Source organism: Grammomys surdaster, unplaced genomic scaffold (genome assembly GCF_004785775.1).
Source record: "Grammomys surdaster isolate TR1022 unplaced genomic scaffold, NIH_TR_1.0 188, whole genome shotgun sequence".
Lineage (NCBI taxonomy): Eukaryota > Metazoa > Chordata > Mammalia > Rodentia > Muridae > Grammomys > Grammomys surdaster.
The window spans coordinates 504,701-528,557 of NW_021604633.1; the positions used below are offsets into that span (position 1 = coordinate 504,701).

Genomic DNA, 23,857 nt, shown 5'->3' on the forward strand with positions numbered 1-23,857 from the left:
GGGTGAGAGAGAGAGAGAGAGAGAGAGAGAGAGAGAGAGAGAGAGAGAGAGAGAGAGAGAGAGAGAGAGAAAGATCTGAGGGTGCCCAGGGCTCTGTCTTCTCATGGTACGCTTGTTTGGAAAGTCAAGAAGGGTTCCTACTGAAACACCCCTGGGTTTTAGGTTGTTAGGAGAGCAACCCCAATTTTCAGTGTCTATGTCCCAGGACTGGAGTAGAATGCAGAAAATGAGTGGTCACTATCTGACTCAATGAACTAAGACCAAGCCACAGATGATGTCAGCGAGGTGGGAAAAGCTTGCGGAGCAACAGAATTAGACGCAGGGGCAGGCAATAGGGCTCAGCAGGTCAAGTGCTTGCCATGTAGGCCTGGTGACCTGAGTTCTATCCCTGGAACCCATGTGGAAGTAGACGGACCCAGCTCCATAAAGGTGGCCTCTGACTTCCACATGTGAACAAACCACGGCACGTGACCCCACACCAAAATTCATACATCAATAATTTTAAAAATGGACAAAATTTTCCCATAGCTGGCTTGTTGACCTGCACACAAGTTTAAGACAATAAAGGGAATTGTTGGGGGGGGTGCATCATGTTAGTTTGTGAAAACCGAAGGCATTTTCTACCTACTGTTAGTATTCTGTCTAAACTCCACCTCCACAGTTACCTGGCAATAGCCAGGTATGCTCCCCCCACAGTTACATGGCAACAGCCAGGTAGGCCTGCCCACTATAAAAGGGGCTGCTTGCCTCCTCCTCTCTCTCTTGCCCTCTTGTCCTCTTGCCTCTAGCTTCCCTCTGTCCCCTCCCCCCTTCTATTCCCCCTCTCTCCACGTGGTCATGGCTGGCCTCCACTTCTCTCCTCTCTCTTTCCTCTTTCTCTGCCATCTTCTTCTGTTTCTCTCCCCCCCACCTTTGCCCTATCTCCTGAATAACCCCCCTCCCCCGAACCATTTGGTCTGGTGTTGTCTGTTCTAAGCTGCGCTCTGAAGTCTAACACCTACGAAATAAGGCCAGCGGTGTGACTTGGGAAGTCAGGGTTGGTTCATTTAAAATAGATGCCAGACTGGAAGAAGGCTGTCTAATATTATAGAGCAGTGGTCCCCAAGCATGGCAATAGAATCATCTGGGAGACTTAAAAGCTTCCGGATGCTCAGACTGTGCCTCAAATATCATCTCCCTCAGGGAAGAGACCAGCTATCAGTGGTTCCAACGAGACCACAGGGGACTCCAGTTAAAAACACAAGAATTGGATCCTGAGCTGCAAGAAGGGATTGCACCTCCACCCTCATGTAGCCAGAACTTGGCTCAGCACTTAAAAAAATGATATTCTTTGAAAATTTTAATCAATAATTTTAAAGCCACCATGTATAAGTATAAACTAGCCTAATTGGCAAGCCCTAGATCACACACACGCACACACACACACACACACACACACACACAGGAGGGGGGAGGAAATACTGTCTTACAAAGTAAGGGTAAGATGGATGTGTCTGAGAAACATCTGAGGTAGGTCTCTGACCTCTGCATACATGCATGTATACAACACACACACACACACACACACACACACACACACACACGTAGGGTGGAGTGGGGAAAGAATGTTCTTCAAGACCAGCTTATTGTTGTTCATTACTAAGGAAACCCAGTGTTTTGTACCCTCCTAGGCTGGATTTCACGCCCTGTTGGAGCTGCTTCTATGCTTAGGAGGGCAATGAATTTTACAGCAGAGTGGAGGTGGGGGGTACCACTCACTCTGAAACCCTGTCAGATGCCACAGGTGTGGCAGGCCAAATCTTTTAATACCATTTCCACTCCTGGGAATTAAATTCATTCTCTGTGAGCAGGGATTCATAAATCCTGGCCCTGCCTTCCGAACAGCAGTGTGATTTCACCAGGGTGATAAATTGTTCCTATCAAAACAGACATCGAATCTCACAGGGACATAATGGGCTCCCACGGTACAAAGTGTCACGTCTTAAGTGCCTGTGATCAAGACTGGTGCTGAAGAATCAAGTCTTGGGAAATCAATGATAGTATTTTTTTTCTTTGAGCCTCTCTCAGGTTGAGAGAGGTAGAGAAGAGTGGATGAACGGGATGTGATTGAATTAGAAAAAAAAAATCTATCATAAAAATGTTCTCCTGAGCCCATCAGCTGTGGGTTATAGGGTGAGGCTGCCGTTTGGATGGTTGGAGGAGAAGTGTGGGGTTAGCTTTTACAGTCTCCCTGGCTAAATGTGAAATGTGGGTGGGTGAGGAAGTGTGCTGTCAGGGAAGGTGATTTATGGAGGCCTAGAGGTGCTCCCTGATTGAGAAACTTGCCTGCTTACCAGCCCAGATTGCCTGCTGTTCCCCCAAAGCTGAAGGGCAGAGGCAGAATCCCCTGTGACAGAAATGCAACTGTCATCTGGGAAGAGAAACCCCGTCAGCAGCTCTCAGCCTTTTATCTTAAATCATGCACCCCCAACCCCCAAATTCCCGGCCCCTTGCACTGACCTACAAGTCCACGGAAGCAGGGACACCAGGGTCCCGTACTTTGTCAATTCTTGTGTCTCTCTTAGACTCTCGACTTTGCAGAAAAGGACACAGCCCCTTTCCCAAATCATATTGAGTCTGGCTCAGAGTCTGTGTTGGATGCATTCTTTACGACCTGACTGACTTGTCACCTCTCTCAGAAACCTTCCTGGATGCTGACTGTGGCTCTCTCAGCTCTCATGGGAGTAGATGACAATCCTTCTGGTGTGTAGATGGCTAATATCCTTACATGCATTCACTCAACAATTATCAAGCACCTACTATGTTCTAGGTGCTTTGCCACAATTGTGAGAGTCAAGGCAGGTCTTATTCTAGGAGACTCCAGGTACAATTGCACTGCGAGCCTCGGGGAGCCTGAGTTCTGACCCTTGTTTTCTGAAAGCCATGGGGGAGTGGAAGAGCACAGAGAGAAGGGTTTAGTGGTTGGGCTCAGCTTTCCTGGTGTTTGCTCTCCTGGTATTCGCTCTCCTGGTGCTCGCTCTTTATTGGTGGACTGACAACATTGGGTAGATGGTAGTTCATGTTCTGAGAGCTGTATGAATTGGAGCAATCTAAAACAACAATCTGGTTCTCAGAAATATCCTTTGTAGTTTAGAAATCCTTATAAGAAAGAAAGGAAGCCGTCATCCCACCATTTGGAATAAGCATCACGAATGGTGAACGTCAGGAATTAAACTTCTCTTGTGCATATAGTCCCCGAGAGATCACGGGTAGCTTCTGTTTTGTTTTTCATTTAATTCCCATAGGTTATGACTTTTTTTCCCCAAAAAGTTCTTTTTCCTCTTTAGCCTGAATTTGATGGTTTAGAGGAATGACTGTGGTCATTATTGTTATTACTCTTACTGCTACGTAGCATTTATCAAATATTTACGAATTGCTGGGCTCTGGGCCAAGTGGTTTAGAGTGGAGGTCTTTAAATCCCTGTTGGACAGATGAGGTAGGTCCTGTGATTCCAATTTTCAGATGCAGAGGCTGACAGTGCTTAAGCAAATGACTGCAGGTCACAACCTTGAACGTTGTCCCTGTGGTGAACCCAGATGTCCAGGGATTGCCGGCAACCTGTGGCTGTGCTCACCCCAGAATGTCCTCAGTTTAAAATTCATGCTAAAAGTTTGTAATACTCCGCTCTCATTTTTGCTGGATCAAATCCTTAGAGGTGGAATCACAACGTCAAGGACTCAGCTAATTTTCACACCTATGCTGCCAAATCACTATTCTTGCAACCAGAAGCTGCAATAGAAGAGTGCCTGGATGTTGTAGATAAAAGGATGTAAGGGTATTCAGAGGAAGAGAATCAAAGGCTGATATTCTGGGAGGGATGGAGGGGTAGAAGGTGTGGGGTGGGTGTGAGGAGGCAACTCATGAAGGGTGGCTCCACTTCTGAAGCCCAGTCAGCCCAGAGACTGTCCTCAGTCCCTAGGGTACTGATATATCCATCCATAGCAGGCAGAAATGGTTCTGGGTTGGCGGTGCTATAGAATGAAGAGTTAGTCATGTTCAACAATTGCTACCCTTCCATTTCCCTTGAGGGAAAGAAAAAAAAAGCCACCCACAAAAAGCATGCCTCTGTTGTCTTCGTCTGCTAATCCCAGCCCAAGGCTTGTGCCAACTTTTCCCATGTAAAAATGTTAGATGAAATTCCAGTGCCATCAAATGAGACCTTTCTTCTCCCACCTGCACATTATGACTCTAATAAACTCGTTATCAGCTCGTGAAAAATGATGGCAAACAGCTGACTGAAGGATCCGATAAGTCAGCAGTAAAGATTAACAGTTCTTTTCAGAGAAAGCCGTGAAGAGGGTTCCCTATTTAAAACAATTGTGGCATGCGAATTTGCAGCACTTAAATCATTATTGGCAATTAGTCCTTGTCAAAAAGGTTGCAGCTGGCTCCAATTACAGGTAAGATTTTTATAATTTGAACTTAGTGCATCTGAGAAGTCCGATTTGGAGGAACACTTTCAAGAGAGATTTGCAAATTGAGAAAAACTTCGAGGCATTTCAGAATTTAAATGTTCATTATTTCCAGAGCCACGCTTTGTTATTGACATCTATTAATGAGTTTCTAGAACATAAACATCCCATAAACATCATCCTTCAGCTGTCTGTATCCTAACAGAAAAGTTAAGGCTGATTTTAAAAAAATGTTTTTAAAAGTAATATGCATCAAACAAAAAGAGGAACAAAGAAGGGTATCAAATAAAAACAGTTGGATATCCCCCCACAATGTCCACAAAGATAGCACTTTTTAAAAGATTCTTCTAGGAGATACCACCATCACTTTGCATAGAGTTGTCTTTGCTTTACAGTCTTGATGTGTTTGAATTCTTCATTGAGTTTCTAAGCTGGGCATTGTGTCACATGCCTTTAATCCTAGCACTGGGGAGACAGAAGTAGGTGGATATCTGAGTTCAAGCCAGCCTGGTTTACAGAGAGAGAGAGAGTTCCAGGACGGCCAGGGCTACACAGAGAAACCCAGTCTTCTGAAACAAAAACAAACAAATAAAACAAGAACTTAGAGTCTACCTGCCTTCTTCATCTCTTTTGTGTGTGTTGATTACTGCTGATCATATATTTTAAAAAATTCATTGGTAGCCTTGCAGATTTAAGTGAGATATATATATTTTAATCCATTGATTGAAAATCTGCTGTGAGGTCAATTAAACATTCTCCTACCCAAGATGCATTGAGTTACAGCATTTTATCACTGCACTAGAAATTCTAAGGCACTAACTCACCATTTGTAGAAGAGACAATGCATCTTTTATACTTCCCAGGTTCTCAGTCACACACTCTGTGGGCCTGTCCTGAAGATATCCTTCCATGGCCCTTAGCTTTCCCTGGGACTCTGTCCACAGCTGTGTAGGCACACTGCTGAGCTGGCAGCCTCAGCTCTCTATGAACTGTCTCCTGCTTGGCTCACGGTGAGTTCAGCCTTAGAGTGAGACAGATCTCTTACAAAACCCAGAGCTTACGGATTCCATTAGACTACCTATCCATCAAGCCTCTGGGTATCTAACGCTCTCTTTTAGAATATGCTGCCGTTTTGATTCCCTATCTTGATTCATGCTTTAGTTATTTGCCTCATTTCTGTGACAAAATACTCATCAGAAACAGCTCGGGCTAGGGTTTGCTTTGAGATACAGTCCATCACAGTGGGGAAGGCATGGCAGCAGGAGCAGGAGGCAGCTGGTCACATGGCATCCACAGACAGGAAGCAGTGAGAGGTGAGCACTGGGGCTCAGCTCACATTCTCCCTTCTATTCAGTCTGAAGTCCTAGCCCATGAAAGATGCTGCCCAGAATTAGGATTGTCCTTCTATTTCAATGAATCCAATCTTGAAACTCCTTCACAGGCAAGGTGATGTTAGTTAGATTCTATCAGGTTGACAATCAATGCCACCCATCATACAATGTGTGTGTGTGTGTGTGTGTGTGTGTGTGTGTGTGTGTGTGGTTGGTGGGTACAGTGGGAACATCTTAGTGGCTTTGTCTTTTCCCCTTGGGCCATTCTTGCCACCTGCTCCAAGGACTTAGAGCATACATTATGACAAATCCCCAAGTCTCTTTGAGTTATACATTTGGGGTTGAGGGAATGTCCACTGTGGGTCTGGGGACCAAGGGGAGGCATTCTGAGCCAGGTATAGCCAGGCCTTTCTTTAAACTATTCCCCACATACTTCTTCCACCTTAGCTGGGGACTCAGTCACCAGTGACATCACATAATGTCTCAGGTCTCCAGCTACTGGTGTCCTCTCAGATCCTGTGCCCGGCAGTCCTCAAACCACCCACATCACCTCTTTCTTCAGGATACTGTGGAAGATCACTGAAAACCATCACTATATACCCTTACTGTGGTCTAGGAGATTGCTCCTTTGGGGACTCCCCTCTCACTCAGCAGATTCTGGATCTGAAAACTGCCCAGGTCTAGGCACCAGGTCCAGAGCTGATGTTTGACTTTTTATTGGGCAGATTCTTTAGCCTCTTGACCATTTCCTCCCCTTGGAAAAAGTATTTTGGGGTATGTAGATTTGAACAGTGCCTTCTCTGGCTACCCAGATCATAGTCCTGGGTATGCCTATGGGTTGTTCCTCCGTAGGGGGCTTTTGGCTCCATGCCCATTAAAATGGTACCCACCTCAATTCTAAGAAAACATGACACTGGCTTCCATTAGGGAGTCTCTTGTTCTGTAATGCCAAATGGCCACCGCTGGTGGTGTCTTTTTGAGCAGTGGAGGCTTCTTCACCAAGTTCATAAGTGGAGTGGTTTGGGGATCATACTGAAGGACACTCTTGGAGTCTGGGAAGATGAATCTGAATTTGCTATGCAACAGTCATTGCTGGGTAAAATAGCATTAGCCTGTGATCCTCATGCTGGTAAGCCAAGGCACAGGGAATCCCTGGGGCTTGATGGCTCGACAGTCTAAACAGGTTAGTGAGCTCCAAGTTCAGTGAGAGACTATGACCCAAAAAATAAGGTAGAGAGCGATTGATTAAGAAAGACACCTGAGGTCAGCCCCTGGCCTCCACGCTCGTGCATATACACACTCCCACACACGTAGGTGCCCCGTTCTCATACACAAAGAGCGCGTGTTGTTTTCTGAACTACAGTTTTCACCTACAGTGAATGTCTGCCCTGGAGTGTTCTGAACCCAGGTCCTTTCTTCTTCTATTGTCTAGATGGCTTCCTGGTTTCTACCTTATCCACTGGACTTCATTGCTCAGCACCTCCCCGATTCTTCAGAATTAAATACCCAGTGTCATGCAGGAGGCCTGCATCGATCCAGTCTCCCTGCTTCAACCCGTGATCTTCCCTTCTTGACCCAGTGCCCTCAGAGGTCCCACCTGGTCTGTCTGGATGTTGCTCATCTTCTCAGCCAGGCCTTCCTTGAAGTCTGTCTGTCTGTCTGTCTGTCTGTCTGTCTGTCTGTCTCTGTCTGTCTCTGTCTGTCTCTGTCTCTCTGTCTCTCTCTCTTTCTCTCTCTCCTTCTCCCTCTATTTTCTTGTAGGAGGTTCCAAATCAACATTTGTTTACCCTAATTTGGTGGTTAGAAATGTAAAATAAAATAAATTCCAAGTTTTCCTTTCTCAGCCCCAGCTCCCGGAATGGCAACTCTGAGACTAATTATTTATTATTAAATGCCTAGGCCATAAGCTTTGGCTCATTCCGTGACTAGCTCATAATTTATTTAACACATTCAAATTATTCTATGTCTTCCACTTGGTTAGCTACTTCTCCTTCAGTCCCAGCCCACTTTTTCCTTAGCATCTTCTTCAGGGTTTCTCTCAGCATCTCCCTTGAATCTCTCTCAGCATCTCCTCCTATGTTTCCTTTCACTCTTTTATTATTTCCCAGAACCCTCTCTCTTCCTGCCAGTGTCTTACAGTGTCATGCAGGAGGCCTGCATCGATCTATTTCCTGCCTCAGCTCATTGGCCATTGGCTTTTGTATTGGGAGGTGCAGCTTATAACAGATTCTGATTCTCTGTACATAGAAACTCTTGGTCTTTCTTAACTTTTCTAGTGGACGACCCACTCTTGTCCTTAGAATGACCTCTTTCCAGCTCTTCACTAATGCCCTGGGTCTTGATCTCTGCAGTGTGTGTGTGTTTCCTCCTATCTCTGGGATCCACTTGTTCCATTACTGGGAAGTGCTAACATTTGCCCTCTGCAGTCAGACGAGGGTGTCCAGCATAGCATCTACATTAGCTCTGGGGACTTTGCTGGCATTGCTCTACATGCAATGCCACTGAGATGGCAATTTCTACTTGTCTCCAAAAGGGCAGGGCTGGATACCTTAGAATTGTGAAAAAGAGGCCTCTTCTTAGATAAATTCTGGTAAAGAGCAGGGCACGTGGGTATTCCGTGAAACCCACATATGTCTGTAGAGAGCTGGGGGTATCTCTTGCTTGCCTTGCTGAAGGGAGGACCTGCCTGAGATGTAGCAGATGTAGAGAGCTGAGGTTTAGAAGACCACTAGCCAGGAGAGAGGATCCTCCTAAGACTCACAAATGCACTGTTTGAAACGACGGAAGTGGCGAAACAGTTAAATGGAGATAAAGACACAGGTCAAAGAACCTACTAAGTTGACATAGCCTTCTTGTCTCATAGCAATTGACATTTATTCAAGAGATTTTAGAAAGTATACAATCTTTATTTCTCAACAAGTTAATGAATTAGGCTGCACTACCCTCTAACCATGTGGTTGTGAGACATATTCATATTCTAACAAAAGACGCTGTCTATTCTGTTTCTCTCCATACCATCCATCCTACACGGCTCTCCCCTTCTCTCCCTCCATCTTTTTTGCTCTTCCCTCTCTTTCCTTATCCCCTCTATTTTTCCTCATCCCTTCTTTCTTTCCCAACCCTTCTGTATTTTCTCCCTTCCTTCTTTCCTCGTCTTCCCCCATTCTCTCCTTTTCTTCAGTATTTGTTGATTCCTCACCCTATGGCAGGCTTTAGTTTAGGGAGCACAAAGCAAGGAGGGGCCATTTTGCCTCTTCAGTACGGGGCTGCTTGGCAGAGGTTGAGATTTCCAGGTGTGCCCTGTCACATGCCTCTCTGTACCTTCAGGCTTCTTCGAGGGTCTCCCTGGTGAAAGACTAACATAACAGGCCTCAAGAACTCTGGATGCTTGCTCTGAGATGTGTGTCTGTAGACAACTTTGTTGCTTTGAAAGTATCACAGTATGCGCTTTCATAAACTAAGACCCTATGGCAGTGCTTCTCAATCTATGGCTCTCAATCTCTTTTGGGGCAGACTGACCCTTTCATGGGGGTAGCCTACGACCATCAGAAAACACAGACAATTACATTAGGATTCATAACAGTAGCAAAATTACAGATAAGAAGCAGAAATGAAAAAAAAATTAATGGTTGGGAGGTCACCACAACATGAAGAACTGTATTAAACATAGCTTTAGGAAGGTTGAGAGCCATTGCCCAGTGAGGTCACAGATGGGCTAATGTTCATTGAGATGTCCTTATGTTATGCACAACATGCATATTTACATTAATTTTAAGAATGCTAGTTAGTATTTTAGAGTGTGTTGTTGAACAAGTAGAGTGTAAATGAAACAAATGTGAATTTATATTTGGATACGTGTTCCTGTGTCTCAGTGATTTCCAGTATGTTGCCTACTGAGGCATTGCGGGTATGAAATGTTACCAACTGCATATGTTTCTTCACATTTAAAAGATGCTTCATTATGGAAAACTCATACTTTTAGCTTTATCCTTTCTGCAGGAAATCACAGAGAAGCAGGCAGGGGAGCTGTTTCTATGCAAAAGTCAATGCATATAGTAATTAATCTTTTGTTTGCCTGAAACTTTCACACTCATGATGTTTAATTTCCACATCCACACTCCTGTTCCTTTGTCATGGAACAGTGGTGGTGCCATAGTTAATTAGGCAGCCTACGTACAAGTTTGGGAGACAGTCTGGCTGCCCCCTTCTTTTAAGCGTTCACTGGAAGCAGAATTCCTGTTTCCATTCATTCTGGCCTCATGATGTGGGGCTCGAGCTCATCCTTCACTTTCTCTTCAACCTTGGTCCTGTGTCTAGATACCACAGTGTAGGCATGGGACCCTTCAGGATTCCTAAGGTCAGGATTGATGTTTGTAAACAGTCCTTTAGGGCCAGATTTTAAAACGACAACAACAGACAACAGAAGTGTTGTCCAAAGGTCCTCCCCTGGGAGTATTGATCTGGCCACACAGCTCAAAATGACCCAGCCATAGCCGAGGCATTTGCTACCCTCCCCTGCAGCTCCTGAAGATTTACTTTGAAGCACATTCCTCTAAGTTTGCTCAACTCTAGGAAGCAGACAAGCTTGATTAAGATCCTTGGGAAAGTAATGACCCAAGCCAGGACCAAGGTTCCTCCCCAGAGTGTTTGACTCATGGCAAGATGGGAGCCTCACATCCCAGTGTTTGATGTGGGTTGTACATTTGGAGCTTTGCTGCAAACTCAAATACAAAAACAAAAACAACAAGGCAAAACACCCCCCCCCCAAAACCAAAAGAACAGACAGTTAACAGAGAGAAAGAATAAAAAGAGGTATATATAACCTAGCACTGAGGCCTGATAGGACTTTTCATCCAGTGGGCTGGGATTTTACTCTAACTTGATTGAATTTCCCCATAAGGACTACAGTCTTTCCTTCCTGAGGAAGCAGGCTGCTTTGGTGTCAGTGACTCCAGTGCAATGGTGAAAGAGGCTGGAGGCTGTTGATCATGAGAGCAAACAGTTAAAGATAAATTGTTAAGTACTGGGATCACGCTTTCCCTAACATGCAGGAAGTCCTACAGTATCAACCTTCCTGATGCTGTGACCCTTTTACACACTTCCTCATGTTGTGGTGACCTCCCCCAACCATAAAATTAGTTTCATTGCTACCTCATAACTGTAATTTTTGCTACTGTTGTGAATCATCGTGTAAATACCAGTGTTCTCTGAAGGTCTGAGGTGACCCCCGTGAAAAAGTCATTTGACTTCAAAGGGGTCACAACCCAATGGAAAGCATCACAAAACTGGGCATGGTAGTACATGATCGTAATTGCAGTGACTGGGAGGTGGAGACAGGAGAGTGAGAAGTTTGTGTTCATCTTCCTCTACTTAGAAAGTCTGAGGCCAGCCTGGGCTACATGAGACCCTGTTAAAAAAAAAAAGATTTAAGTTCCTATTGCTCTCTTAATAAATCATCCACCTTGGTAGCTAAAATCTTCAATTGGTTGGTTACTCTGTCTCAGTTCTAAACACTAAAAGTCTTTAGCAAGTGTCAGTTACCTAAAGTCAGGGTATCAGGAGCTGTATGTTTTCAGGAGACTCTTGGTGAGACTCCTTCCTAGACTCCTCCACCTTCTGGTGGCAGCTGTCATTCCTTGACTTGTGGTTGGATTGCTCCAGGCTCTTCCTTCACAATTACATTCTTTCTCTGGACTCATCCACCAAATATCTCCTCCCATCCCCTGCCCTGCACCCTTCTTTCAAATGGTAACCTGAGAGAACATTTAGGGCCTCTATTGATAACCCAGAATAATTGCCTGTGTCAGGATCCTTAGTCATACTTGCCAAGTCCCATAGAAGGTAACATTGGGAGTGGAGGCTCCGGGTACTGTTATGGTGGATTTGGTGAAGAAGACTACTAGTCTGGTGGGATTGGCTGTGTGTGACACTCTACACGAGAGGCTAACAATATTGTATACAAAGATTCTTCATCTTCTGAAGCATGTCCCTAAACATGCAGCCTTCAAAGCAGAACCAGATGTTAAAAAATTAGAAGACTTGCTTCAGGGTGGTGAAGTAGAAGAGGTGATTCTTCAGGCTGAAAATGAGCTAAGCCTGGCCAGAAAAGTGTTGCAGCGGAAGCCATGGGAGCCATTGGGGGAAGAGCCGCCTGCTGACCAGAGAAAGTGGCCAAGATGATCACAATGTCTGGTGGTTGATGTGAATTAAATGTGTAGTGAAGTGTTCTGTGATGCTAAACAAAAGCAAAAACAAACAAACAAACAAAAAGGTGACACCCATAGGGGCTAGGAATTGGGCATAGATGCATTTTGGAGGTGGAGAATTATTTTGCCTACTGAAAATGGCTCACACTGTTGGTGTTGACTGTCAGTCAAGAGTGATGAGGAGCTTATGGCCTTTATTACAGTTAACGCTTTTATTCTGGTGGATGTTGGACACTAAAGCAGGGCTGTCAGCAGGGACTCTCCTTATAGTGTCTGTGGGAAGGGCAACACTAGCTGTATCCACTGCAGTAACTCTGTGCTCTGATGGACATCAGCTCTTACAGGTGGCCTTTGGAAGGTCGTCCGCCTTGTTCTTTATTGATGGATGGATGGTCTTTGGTGAAGGCTGTCTCTGAGTATCTCTCTTTTACCTGCTTTCCATATCTTTGGGCCATGGATTGATTATGTGATGTTCTGTCTTCTTTAACACTTCTGGGTCTTTGGGAATTTGGAATGATCAAAGGCTAGCCCCATTTTGGGAGCCTTTTAGCTTCATGTCAGCTGTTCCTTTAGGCTATTTTAGGATTCATCCACTTGGGAGCTATATGTCTAGTCCTCTGCTTGCTGGGACCCTGTCCATGGAGGTCCTTGAGGTTATCCTACTTGAATCTCTCCTGACTCTGTTGTCTAGGAAGCCTTTGTCTATACCAATGCGGTTGTATTCCTGGCTGTTAAACCACACAGTGTTCCGTAAGATCCCAAAGTGTATTTTCGTGGATAAAACACAAGCACTTGCTCCTTTCTTTTGCTCTACCTTCCTGAGGCACCGATCCTTCTGGGAGACACGGCTGCCTCCATATCGAGCCTCTTGGAACAGGAGAGCTTTATGAGGAATGCCATTGGAAGCCACTGTGGTTAAACAAAAGTATGGGGAGAGGAAGTCTCCCTGGCCATCATGCTGATCTTGACTGTGTATCTCACGAGTCCCAGTGTGACCTCTTCCCAGGCATCTGATTGTATCATCTGCTGTCAAATGTCCACAGCCGAGCCACACAAGCCAAAGGAAACCCTTCAGTGTTTGACATGTGACTTTCAGTTATCTCCACCTGGAAGGCCTGCCTATCTATACTCTCATCCTTCTTTCACAGGGACTAGCTCTAGTTTCTTTGCTTTTGAAAAAAAATCAGTATTTACCTTGAAATTACCATCATGTATGATAGAAACCAGCAGAAGACCTAAAAGGCAATATGCAGCTCATAGTTGCATAAAAATGATGGGAGGCTTCTGTGAGGAAGAAGGTTAAGGCTTCAGGAATGGAGGGAGAGATGGCATTTGGGCATTGAAATAGTGACTTTGTAAAGTTAGTGCTCTTTCCAAATAATTGTCACAGCAAATGCAATCTAACTCCAAGTTATTTAGAATATGGAATCCCCAAATCACCACTGAAGTGTTATGTACAAAGACAAAGTGTGTGTGTGTGTGTGTGTGTGTGTGTGTGGAGAGCCAATGAGATGATAAAGGAGAAGGATGGGAGGGGTCTCCACACCACAGCTTCAACCTTAAGTTCACAAAACAAGAATGCTTTTTGACAGAGTAAAGCTGGATAGGTAAATGAAACCTGAAGGAAAGGGATATGGAGGGACAGCAAAGGAAAAGCTTAAGGGGCCAGCACAGAAGTTCTGACTTGCGGGGCATGGTGGCACATGCCTTTAATCCCAGCAATCAAGAGGCAGAGGCAAGTGAATTTGAAAAATGAATTAAAGGCTGGTCCATGTTGTAAAAAAAAAAAAAAGCAAATAAAACCAAAACAAAACCCCATCAACCAAACAAAAATTTCTGATCATTCATCTATATCTTTCCTTTGGAAAATACCATTGCAACGAACTCAGATCATACACAATAACTATTCCAGAGGGATTTCATGCTAGATTTAAACAGAGCATTATAGAACCTGACAAAAAAGCATGAAGAGAGTTTTATCACATAGGTAAATATCAAACACAGTCGTGGTCATGGTCAAGAATAACCCCTTCATGACCATTGAGGTTATACACGGCTAAGTTTATCCAGCATCAAACATTCTTAGGACTCAACACATGGAAAAAGCTACAGGTAGAAGAGGAGAGGAGAGGAGAGGAGAGGAGAGGAGAGGATATTATTTTTGTAGTGAAAACCTAAATGCATAAAAATTCAAATCTGAACAAAATATTGGTAGTTGCTAATTTGGGGTGTTGAGAATTTGGGTGTAGTATACGTCCATCCCATCTTGGACACACTCCATCCATTGTCATCTTATCTCTGAAGCTTATCAGGGCATGGTTAGCATGTAGTTGGGAGAATATGGTGTATCTGTAGTGTTTCTTTTACTTTTCAGTATTTTAAGCATCCTTAAAACTAACAATGCCAGGAACATTCGCATAAAATAGGGGGAGCGGGGAAAGAATCTCTTGAGAAAATGGAGATGTGACTTGCGATTGTGGTATATGTGTCTCTCTGTGTGTGTTTGTGTGTGATGATGTACTTTTGTTTATGTACATGTATGTGCAGATGCATGTATACTCTTGTATACATGGAGGCACATGAGGGTCTTACTCTATTGCTTTCTACCCTGTTACCTCAAGACAGGTCTCTCACTGAACCCAAAGCTCCTGTTTTGATTACTGTCTGACTAGCAAGCTTTCTGCCTCCCAATCATGTATGGTCACACTTGGCTGCACATGAGTTTTACTTGGATGGTGGATTCAAACTTAGGTCCTCATGTTTGAACAGTGAGTATTCTTACCTGCTGAGCCATATCTCCACACCATGGCTTATAATTTTAATATTAATGTTAAAATAACAGCTAAGTTAATAACAGTTAATAACATACTTTAATAACAGCTAAGTCCCTGAACCTCAAGTCTTCTCCTCTGAGCTCTGTGTTTGCCGTCAGTCTCTCTAGATATATGTTCCTCCTGGTGACCCTACACACTATTGTCCAGGATGCTATTGTCTTCTGTAACTTGCTTTGTCAAAGGATGTCTACAATGCCTGGGAGGTTAATCTACCCTGCTCCCAGTAGATGTTGCATATCCATCAAGTTCCTTCCACATGACAGGGCTCTGCTAGCAACAGCAGTGAATGAGTGCCCCCAGTGTACTGATCTGCAGAACTTCTAGAACCCTAGAGACCCCTTGGAAAGAAGAAAGGAAATCATAGTCACCAAGTGAGGTAGGAAATGAATTCTGTACATACAAGCACACATCTGGGAATCTACCTTTCTATGCATGTAGTTCTGAGTGTATAAAGCCAAATGTTTCTGGATAAAGCACACACCAGACTGAAAGCACACATTTTGGCTTGGGATGCTCCTGGCTCACATGCCTATGTCAGGGTGTAGAGGAATTTAGCTTTTGTGAGCTGGATGACTCTGCTCTCCAGCAGGGTCCTCTGTTGGGACTTTTATAGAGCTTCTAGTGCTCTGTGCTGTACCTGGCCATTCTCCTGGCTCTCCTGTGTTTCTAAAGTCTGGCATCACCCTTTGTTGTCTCCCGATTCAGTGCCCAAGAAGACAGAGCTGTGTGGATCCCTTGAGGCAGACACAGGGGACATAGTGGTGAAACAGGCCATCAGGCTGTGGACGGAACAAGATTCTGTGGAAGCAGCTGATTGTGAGGTTTTCAGATCCGATCTACCATCTGTGGAGACATCCTGGGGTCCATCCTATTGAACACCAAGGTCTAGCTCTGACTCATCTTATGGTCCAGGTCCCACTTCCTTTTCCGTTTTCACCCTGGTTCTTCTCACCACTGCCTGACCTGTGTTTTGACCACACAGCTTTGTGACTCTGTTCACACTGGTCTCCTCTTTCAAGGTAGGACGTCTATTTCCCTTTGTTGCTGTTGAAGTGTTCTCATCCTTTGGAGGCCTTGGCTCTCTGCTTGGTTCTTTTTATCCTGGCAATTACGGTGAGAGCCTGCTGCAATATGTCTGTCTCATTCCCCATGTAGTGTTCTTGGAGGTGGATATTTGCTCACAACCATCCATGATGCCCTACAGTGTTTGAACACACAAAGGCCCAACATTGCCTTTGAAGCTGTTTGGGTTTGATTTCCATCGTGGATCACCATGCAATTGAAGAGATACTACATAGGATCTGGGCTTAGAAGAACCTGTTGCCTCCATGTCTCTAGCCTGTGTGCCATAAAACCTTACCACACTGACATGATGGGGAATACCCAGGACTGTTGAGAGGGGCATATTCTATTACAGGCTTTGTGTATTTGTATGTTTGTCAGTATGTGTTTGCATGTGAGAGTATATATTTGTGAGTATGTATGTATGTATGTATGTATGTATGTATGTTTGTATATATGTGAATTTATATGCATGCATGCATGTATGTGGGTAGATTTCTCTGTGTGTTTGTGTGCTTTTTATTATATTTTGTATATTTGGAAGTATGTATGAATGTATTTGCATGTTTGTTTACAAGCACATTTGTATGTGTGTGTTAGGTTTGTGTTTGTGAGTGTATTGTGTGTGTGTGTGTGCTTACCATATTTTAACAGGTAACCATAGTAGTGGGATATTGTACCTACAGAAAGTCGCTCTGTCTCCAGTTACCCCATATTTCTTCTGCTATTTTGTCCCCTTACCCTCCCCCCTCGAGGGGCTAGTGATAAATATAAGAGGCAGAAAGATGCTCTTCTGAAATATTCTTATCAGTGGTGCTATTTACAATGGATTGTGTGAAGCGTTTTCAGGGTGAGCTATTTTAGGACACTGTCCTTTGATGTAGGGTACCCTAATCACACCCCTGGGCATTCGGCTCTCATCTCTCCGAGCACCTCTCATTCCTAGTGGTGAGATTGTATCTTCCACTGTTCACAGTTTTTCTTTTTCTTTTTTTGCCATACTGGTGTAAGAAAATCAATTATTTAAGGTGATTGCTTTGATCATCAGCTGTGGGTTTTGAATGGAAAAAAAACCCTCAGCTGTGCAGTTCCCTGCCAGCCTCTGTCCTCTCAGCATGGAAGCAGCCCTTCTGAGGACCACCTTGGTGTCTCTGTGTTCTGTCACCGCCTGTCATAGGCAACAGTCAGCCTGGCTCCTCACTGAACACAGCCTGCTGTGACTGTGGAATTCCCATAGTCCCTTTCATCTGACAGCACTGCCCAGTCTCTGTTAAGTGGCCACTCAAGCTCTGAGTGAAGACTCTTATCTAGGCCTCTTCAAAGAGGCTGGACAGTGGAATGATTCCCTATCTGCCCAGCCTGGGCATCTTAGTGGTATTTCCTAATATGATGCTTTCCTGAGTTGGGCGGAAAGAATTGGAGGTCACGAGGGAACTGTGTAAATTTGCATTTATGTCATATTAATGAGGTGCTAATTGCTCTTGCAACCTTTTAAATGCAAATGACTCTAGTCTGGTTTTCACTGTCCTGTACCCGGCCTCTAGCCTTCAGCCTCTCTACTGTTGTCAAAGCAATTATTAGTATCCGTTTTAATAAAGAACAAGTTTCATGTCTGGGGTGTTCACACGAGATCCTGTGAGGCCAACAAGGTCATTTCAACATTGTTAAGGTCATTTAAAAAAATCACAGTGTCTCTGAAAAGACAGGGCCATTTGCAAAGTGTGCTCAGCTAACTTTGTGTGCTAACAGATGTGTGCTGAGTCAGCGTGGAAGGGTCCAGAGGAAGCTGTGAAGTCACTAACACAATCAAGTGTCCTCATGGTTCAGTTTCTGGTCTCCTTACTGCAACAGCAAAATGGTACAGGGTGGAGGGTGGAGCCACAAGCTGGAATTCAAGGCCAAACGAAGAACACGTGAACGCTCCTTGTCATGTCTTAACTCAAAAGGCAGAAAAAGAACAGAAATTCTATCATAAACAGAAGTAGCTATGAAGTCCGGCATTGTCCATTGTCACCACAGTCAGCACTGCCAAAGATATCTAGAACAGACACAAAGGCCACAGGGGCCTGGGAACCATGCTGGTCGAAAACCCTGGGTCATAACACTGAGTTACCAAAGAAGTAAATGGTGATCTGTGTTAGTCCTTATGGAAAGGCTGATAGTTTCCTCCCCTTGGGTTTTTTTTTTTTTTTGCATTATGTCTTAGTTTTTAAATGATACTTTTCTTAATTACTGAGATTGTCAGTTCCCCCTTAAGTTCCATCTTGCTTGTGTCACCACCCTAGCCCGAGCGATCTGGTGGGTGGTTGTTGATTTCGGCATGAGGGTCTTAATCCTGCTATAGATGGCCCTGCTGTAGGAGTTGGAGTCTTGAGTTTTTCTTGGACTCACTGATTGTTTTTTTTTTCTTCTTTTCATTAGAATCATAGCTCCCTCACCACTTCTGAGAACTCTTGCTGAGTAGGTGTCTGAGTGTTTGTGGGTGTGGCTGTTTTTAGGTTTTCCTAGGTATAGGTGGGCCAATGAGAATAACAAATAGTTCTGCAGATTAAAAAAAAAAAAGGAATTATTTGGTATATGCCAAGCCAAAGATGGATGTGGGTTTTGGATTCAGAAAGTATGTGGGTTTGTTTCCCATTTTTAAACTGTGTGTCTGCTGTGTGTGCAGGTCCATATACATGTATGCAGACCTGCATGTGGAGGTGGACATTGGGACTCATCATTTATAACTCTTCCATCTTATGCACTGTGGTGGGGTCTCTCAATCCAACTCAGAGCTCATCTCCAGGTGAGTCTGAGCCTGCTCTGGGGATTCCCTTCTAAAGCTGCTATTGCAGGCAGGCCATCACACACCAGACATATATGTGAGTGCTGGATATCTGAATGCCATTCCTTGTGCTTGTGTACCTAGGGCTTACCCACTGAGCCATCCCACCGAGCCATCCCACCAGCCTGTGTGTGGTTTATAATCAGGTTATTTTCACTTTTTTAAAGCTTGGTATTCTTAAATTAAAATTTCAATTTCCTTGGTCTCTGTTTTCTTAACAGCTGAGGAGAATAAGGTCTATCTGGAAGGGGGCTACAAAGATGGCAGAAACAGTCTGTGCAAAGCAGCATGCTCACACAGGAACCTGCCCGATGGCAGTTCCCCTCTTCTTTCGTGGGAAGAGAACCCTTATTTTCACAAACATTTGCTCAATTCTGGGTTCCCCAAGTTAAAGAACCAATGACTGCTAAGTATGGTTTTGAGTAAGCTTGCATTTAAGGTTAGTATTAGTATGGTGTGTGTACAGAGGACTAAGGATGGATTATGTGGGTTTATGGGTAAGAGTGCCGTGAGGCATGTGTGGAGGTCAGAGGACAACTGCGTGGAGTCAGTTCTCTTCTTCCACTTTCATGGGTTCCTGGGGAGCAAACTCAGGCTGCCAGGCTTAAATGCAAGCACCTTTGCAGGCTGAGACACCTCATCTTGGTTGCTCAGCTTTAAGGTTTTATTTTATTTCTCTCTCTTTTTCAATTCATTACATCATTTCACACTTCTCTGTCCTTTGCCACCCCAAGTCCTTCCATGTACCCCCTTGCTCTCTTTCGTGTTCATGGCTTCTTTTGCTTTAATTGTTGTTACATATATGTGTGTATGTGGATATGTATGTTCCTAAATATATAAAAAAACACCTGCCCAGTTTGTATAATGTTACTTGTATGTACATGTTTTTCGGGCTGACCACTAGGTATTGGATACCCAACTGGTGTGCCCTTCCCTGGGGAAGACTATTTCTCCTGCTCTCAACATTCCTTGGTTGTCAGTAGTTCTTTGTATGGGATTGGAGCCTCCTGAAGAGTTTTTCTTTCCATGTGAGTATGTCTATTGGTGTCATCTTTGTTTGGGTCTTGTTTAGGCAGCCACTTTGGTGAGATTTCACGGGTTTAGTTTCTGACCTTTCTAGGAGACATAGTCTACAGTAAACACTCTGTTCCTCTGCCTCTTACAATCTTTCTGATCCCTCTTCCACAATGATCCTTGAGCCTTAGGAGTGGAAGTTGTTTTGCAGATGTATCAGGCTTTGAAAGGGCTTCACTCCTTTGATTTTGATCGGCTGGGGTTTTCTTTTTTTTTAATTAATTAATTTATTTATAAATCAAATAATTTTTACTTATTCACACAGGGGTTATAAACACAGAAAGCAGGACGTAGGGAAGGGGATGACACTGGAATGTGGGTGTTCAAGGGGGGTACAGATATCTTTTAGAACAGGGTATCGGCTGGGTGAAGGTTCAGGGGACAGGTCACTATGACTCTGCCTATGACTTGCTTGTCCTTATTTAAGTTGGTACTATCCACCAAGGCTACCTATTTACAAGGTCTATGACTACTCAGGCTGGTAAATTTCCACAAAAGCTGCCTGTTTACAATAGCTTATAGCCATCTGTTTCAATGTTTTTCCACTGAGACCCAAGACTTTGTGTAGCATACATGTATGACAGACCTATTGCTGATTTTAGGCCTTCAGTGTATAAGCACGGCTGCCCCTGACATCTCCTCCCTTCTCTAAGTATAGAAGGGCTTTGGTGATTCTAATCTTGCAAAGGTGGGGATAGAGGCCTGACCTCCAGTGATTGAAGGGGACCTTGTAATGGCGGCTGGGGTTTTCTGCAATGCTTTCTATCTGTGGCAGATAGAAGTTGCCTGGATGAGGGATGAAGAATATACTCCTCTATGGGTATAAGAATAGATATTTAGAATGTAGTTAGAGATTGTGCTGGGTTAGTAAAATGGAAGTTGTAGGTTCCCCTCCTCCAAGATCCAACACTTTACTATCCCCAGGTCATCTAGATTTCCAGTACCAGGCATGATTTCATCCTTGTTGAGTGGGCCTCATGTATACTTAGAGAATTGTTGGTTACTGTCAAAGTATGTATGCCACTGTTACACCTTTTAGGATTATTGGACCACGCTGATTATAGATGTGGTTCGTAAGTATAATATCTAGATATGTCTCTTGTTGCTTCCCCTCATTTGTACAGCCCATTGACAGACTTGAACTAGACACCTCTTCCTGATTCCTAGTCTCACTGTAGAAGATTCTATCACATCACTGGGTTACTTCATACCATCATTCCATCAATGCCTGTCCTCTGCTAAGACATGGCTGTCTCAACACCCATAATTTTTTCATGACACTTTACAACTTGCCCACACTCAGGCACTTTGCAGAAGACACCTCTAATGGGGAAGGTCCTTCTATTGTGTTTCTGTTGTATGAGGCTATCCTCCAAGCCACCACCTCTGGAATTCAGCTTGAGTTGTTACAAAACATTACCTAGCTGGGCTGTTCAACATTTCCTCATAGAAGGAGTTGTTGGAGGTCATGGAGCATCTAGCAACCTCTCCCAACTAGTTGTATGGAATTCTGCCCTGGTTGCACTTGAACTCCAGGTCTCTGGGGAGGTTTAGAGTATATACAGGTCAGAAAGACTAGGGGAGGGAGCCTCATCTATACAACCATGGGGTAGTCATCATCCATGCTGGATTTAGACTTTCTAATGTGGCTGATTTAGGTCACCTGTGCTCTTGGCTGTAACCCCCTATAAGCAAACCTAATGATATTATTGCTTTCCCAGAATAAACTTAGTGGAACTGCACCTTAATTTATCATTTGGACTAAAAAAAAAAGAGGAGCAGACTTGCTTATGTCTTCTCTTTGTAGGGTTTTAGCAATACTTTCCCACATGGATTTAGGTCGGTGCTTCAAACAATTTCTCAGCTATACAAATTAAGGATTTCACTATGACTCCAACTGTTTCCCTGTTTTAAGTCAGGATTGAGTTTTGAGCTCATGTGCGTGTATAACTACCCTTTGCCTTTATGCTGCCCAGATAGCAGGTCAGTGTGGTGTTGAAGTGTAAAGCTCTCAAAGAGTGCCTGACTGTCGGTCAATGGTTTACTTTGGCAGCCCACTGCCCCTGCCTGTCACTCTCTAGCCCTATAGCTTCCTTGTCCATCCCTCTGCACATGCACTGTGGCAACTGTCCAGGCTAATCTCCAAGCCTCTTCCTGTGTTGGCCCGCAGTTGTTTTCACAAGAAGTAAGCAGATGTATGGAGGTTTAAAAGCAACCCCAGAAATCCTAGTATGGAAAGAGAATGAGCACCTCATTTTTTTTTTCACCAATGTCTTGCAATCATTAGAATCCTTCTCAGATGACAGCAAGTTGGAATCAAGTATGAATTTAACAACAGGGACTCATTAGCGCTCGGTAAGCCCCCTCCCTTGTGGGTCATGAGTTAGGAGTGGTATCTGCTTCTAAGAACTGATAACTGATTAACTATAGATTTAGATAAAGAGATGATATAGCTATCTACATAGTGTGCTGGCTGCTAGGCTCTGGGGACTCATCATGCAATCTCTATCCTCACATACACACATCCCAGTGGGATAGATGTTATTATTACTGTTACTATCATTATTACTTTTATATCCGAATAACCGAGACATAGAAGGTTGATACTCCCTCTCCCAAGTCCTATGGCCAGCAGTTAGGAAATCCAGAACTCAAAGCCATACTTGATGGTGTGAAGCCTACGCCTCTTCCCATACATGGGTATCTATCTGGTCTTTCCCCATTTCCCCGATCTGCTCCACCTTGTCATCTCTGAAGTGAGTCCAGGATGTGGCTGACCCATTCATTGATTGAGCAAGGTCCTATTGGAGAGACAGTGGACACCATGTACATTTGGTGGCTATCAGGCCCCTGTTTCAGCTTGCTTTTAGGTCTTTGGTGTTTTTGAGGCTCTGGGGAAGGGCAGGGTAGTGAGTGAGTGAGCCTGGTTATCTCTTGTTGGTGGTAGCACCACATACCACAGATAAGCCAGTCTCGTACATGTCAACTCCAGTTATTAACCCTGAGCACGAACTGGCAGGGTGAAACATTTTCAAGGACATGTTTTCTTGTCACATAGATCAGAATCAACTGGAGTCAGAATGTGGAAAGTTAGGACTTATTAAGAAACAGGTCAAACCTTGGAAATGAAGTGGATCGGGGATAGGAAGATGTAGAGAAGATGTTTGCTCATAATTTAGAAGATGTTGGGGTGGAGAAGGAGATCCAAATTACTGTTTTTGTTAGGATCCTACTTGTGTAATAACAAGTTGATTTACTTGCTAATGATAGAGGCATTCTTCTGCTTGCTGGGGCAAAGACCTGGTGCCTAATCATTTCTTAGAGACCCTAGCTCCTCACATCCATCCAGCAATGAGCCCTAGGGACCACGTTCAAAGCACAGCGCACTCTGGACTTTCCTTGCCTCCCTCTTGAGTCTCCAGCAGGGCACGGAGTGTGACTAGAGCATGATGGGAAGCTGTTCAGTTCCTGCAGAGGAAGTAGCTCCAGCCACACTCCTTATTGAGAGCTCACAGAAAACACTTGAAAATTAAATTATCAGTGTTTATTTAGACACAGATCCTTTGCATTTCGAATAGAGCGAGGTGGCACTCTTTTGAGATAACCCAGGAAAGCATCTATCTAAATGAATATTAGACTGTTTGAATGAATCATGAGGAACACAACTTAGCTAGGAACTGTGCCTTTCGAGAGCTGCAGTTACTGTGGATTTGACGGTGACTTGTTTTCTGTAACGATCGATCATCTGTGAGTGAGTTCCTGGGGTGTGTGGAAGCAGCGCTCACTGATGTGCTTGGGTGCTCTCCTGCTATGCTGGTTAGTTTTTGTCAACTTGATACAATCTAGAGTCTGGGAGGAAGGAACCTCAACTGAGGAGTTGCCTCCGTCAGATTGGCCTTTGCTTATGCCCATGGGGCATTTTTTAAAAATTAATTAACTAAACATTTTAAATTAAATTTTATTTTAATTTAATTAAAATTAATTTATTTCAATAATACAGGAGGGTTTAGCCCATCATGGGCAGTGCCATCCCTGGGAGCCATAGAGAGCCATGGAGAACAAGTCAGTAAGC

The 23,857-nt window shown here is 44.1% G+C and overlaps 1 pseudogene; it reads left to right on the forward strand.

Moving 5' to 3' along the window:
* The first annotated feature begins 11,656 nt into the window (after positions 1-11,656).
* Positions 11,657-11,962, forward strand: LOC114622361 (annotated as a pseudogene).
* Positions 11,963-23,857: the final 11,895 nt, after the last annotated feature.